At 44.8% G+C, this 2,500-nt stretch overlaps 1 pseudogene; it reads right to left on the minus strand.

Moving 5' to 3' along the window:
- Positions 1–2,500, minus strand: part of LOC142922390 (28S ribosomal RNA) — a 10,296-nt pseudogene that overhangs the window by 3,208 nt on the left and 4,588 nt on the right.

Consider the following 2,500-nt stretch of genomic DNA (forward strand, 5'->3'; position numbering starts at 1 on the left):
TAAAAGAAAGGTCTTCTTTATGGAAAATAGTAAAATTAAGAATACCAAGACTTCACCTTGGAAAATAACAAAACCATCTTGAAAAAAGCTTATTTTTAATCTTCTTTGTAGGCAGAAAATAGTAAGGCGAAAATAAAGTCCCCTCTAAGCTCTAAAGTAACAAATACGACGTGTTTAAAAAAAAAAACTAACAATAAAAAAAAGAACCAAGACTTCGTCTTGGAAAATAACAATCTAAATTGTGGAAAATAGTAAAATGAAATAAAAACCGACTTCACCTTCGAAAATAACAAAATCAATCTAAAACAAATGACATCTTAAAAAAAACTATTATTTGTTTCGGAGGTTGTCTATGACTGTTCATAGACCGCATAATTTCCACAGAACATTCTCAGAATATCAAGAGAGAAAAGCAGCGTTCTGCGGGAAATCATCTTGGCCAGTGATGTCGTTCTGGGTTTGGTCAGGCCCAGGGAGGTAAGTACCTCGTTATTCTCAAGGGGCCACTTTCCTCTTGCCCCAACCGGGAATCCAAAGAATGTGACCTTGCTAGCCTTCGTCAGCACTTTGACTTGATCACCAAGAGGGGTAGTACGAAACTTTGTGCGAGGCAGCATCTGACAAGGTATTCTTTGAAAGCTCAAAACGGACGGTGACATCGATCACAACCGCCTCCTCATCTTTTGCAAACACGAGGTCAGGCTTTCTCATCTCTCCCGTCTCGGATATGAACCGTGGCTCTTTGTATACAGACCAGCCCAATCTAGCCGCTTCGTCTGCCAGAATGTTACTGATCTTGTTATGTCGCGCAATTCTTGCTTTCTGTACTGCAGGACATTGACCGAGAATGTGCGAAAGGGACTCGAGTCTGGCAGAGCATTTCCTGCAGGAACGTAAGGCCCCATCTCTGCCTCTGTTCAAGCTTTCTCTTGTTGGGTAAATATTTGCCCTTAGTTGTAGTGCTGCGATAAAGAAGCATTGTTTAAAGCCGCACCATGGCCTCAACCAAGCATTACTGATTCTATCATGCGCAAAGTTTACAATGCCCCTTCCTTGAACCGGCTTTTCGCACCATCTCTGAAATTCATGCTCCCTCCAATCGCAGGGTCTCGGATATACAGGTTCTTTTGACACCGAGTCCCTGAGAACGAATGTTGGGATTGCATCACTGTCACCCCCTGCTCGTACCCACAAATTACGGTATTCTTCCTCCATACCCTGCGAGGACACAATATTACGGGTGATAGCATCGGACGAGTTTGCTATACGTTGCAGCCTTCTAACTTGAACCGAAGGGATTGTTTTTTCCAGTTTCAAGATGGCAAGGCCTCCGTCTCGGGCTCTGGCATATAACAGTCCATCACAAGTTGAAGCGGGAAGGTGGAGCCATCCTTTTACCGCCTTTCTAATCTCTTGGTCCAACCCACGGAGAGTTGATTGCTTGCAGTCCGAGTGGTCTGCAGGATATAACAATCTGGGTAGGGCATAGGCATTGAGTAGTTCAACCTTCTGAGTTGGCTTCAGAGGCGCCTCATCGATTTTCGAGATCCATGTCTTTAGCTGACAATGTAGATCAGGCTGTATAGTGCCAGTCCAAGGGCCAATTTTCAGACCAAGGTATTTCGTTGATTCATCAGGTTGGATCATATGGACATCTTTATTTTTGATAGTCCATGGGTCGCAGTTGTTCACCGTATATGAATCTTTGGTTGGGCTTATCATGAAGCCCTGGCACTTTCTGGCCTGAACCTCCAATCCCGATAGCCCACAAAATGATTCCAAGATCGCTAGATTGGCGGCCATACCAACCCAAGATTCGCTCACCAGCACCAAATCATCAGCAAACGCAAGAGCTGTCGCGTGGTCGGTATCAATGGAGTACCCAACTCCGTGTGACTCTAGGGTGCATATCAAAGGGTCCATGGCAAGATTGAAGAGCAGGGGTGACATGGGGTCACCCTGTTTGACACCAACACGTATGCTAATTTCTCGAGTCGACTCGCCATTGCTTTTGAACGAGGTCGTACACCGATCGTAGGCGTTCTGGATGATGCCCACCACGTGTTCATCTACTTTCTTGTGCCTTAACACCCATAAAATATGAGCATGCGAAACCGAGTCAAAAGCTTTCGCTATGTCGATAAACATGACAGCCAACGGCCTGTGCAATTTCTTAGCATGTCTCATAAGGTCCTGTAGCACCTTAAGATTTTCAGAGCAGCCAGATGCCGCTATAAAACCACGCTGCCTTGGGTTTAAGGGACAAGCACGAGCAAGACGTGCAGTCATTATTCTGGAAAATAATCTCAGAATCATTGAACCGATCGTTATTGGTCTCCAGTTCCCCAATTCTTTCAGCTTTTCATCGTCCATAACCTTAGGAATAAGAATCGTCCTATTCTTTTTCAACTCTTTGGGAATAATTCCTGTAATCATCCATGCATTAAATAGGGCTGTCAGTGTCCGACCCTCGGGGTCGGCAGCACAGATTGCAGCCCTT

Source organism: Petromyzon marinus, unplaced genomic scaffold, assembly GCF_048934315.1.
Source record: "Petromyzon marinus isolate PM22_M1 ecotype Great Lakes invasive population unplaced genomic scaffold, UKy_Petmar_22M1.pri1.0 PM_G_Scaffold_93, whole genome shotgun sequence".
Taxonomy (NCBI): domain Eukaryota; kingdom Metazoa; phylum Chordata; class Hyperoartia; order Petromyzontiformes; family Petromyzontidae; genus Petromyzon; species Petromyzon marinus.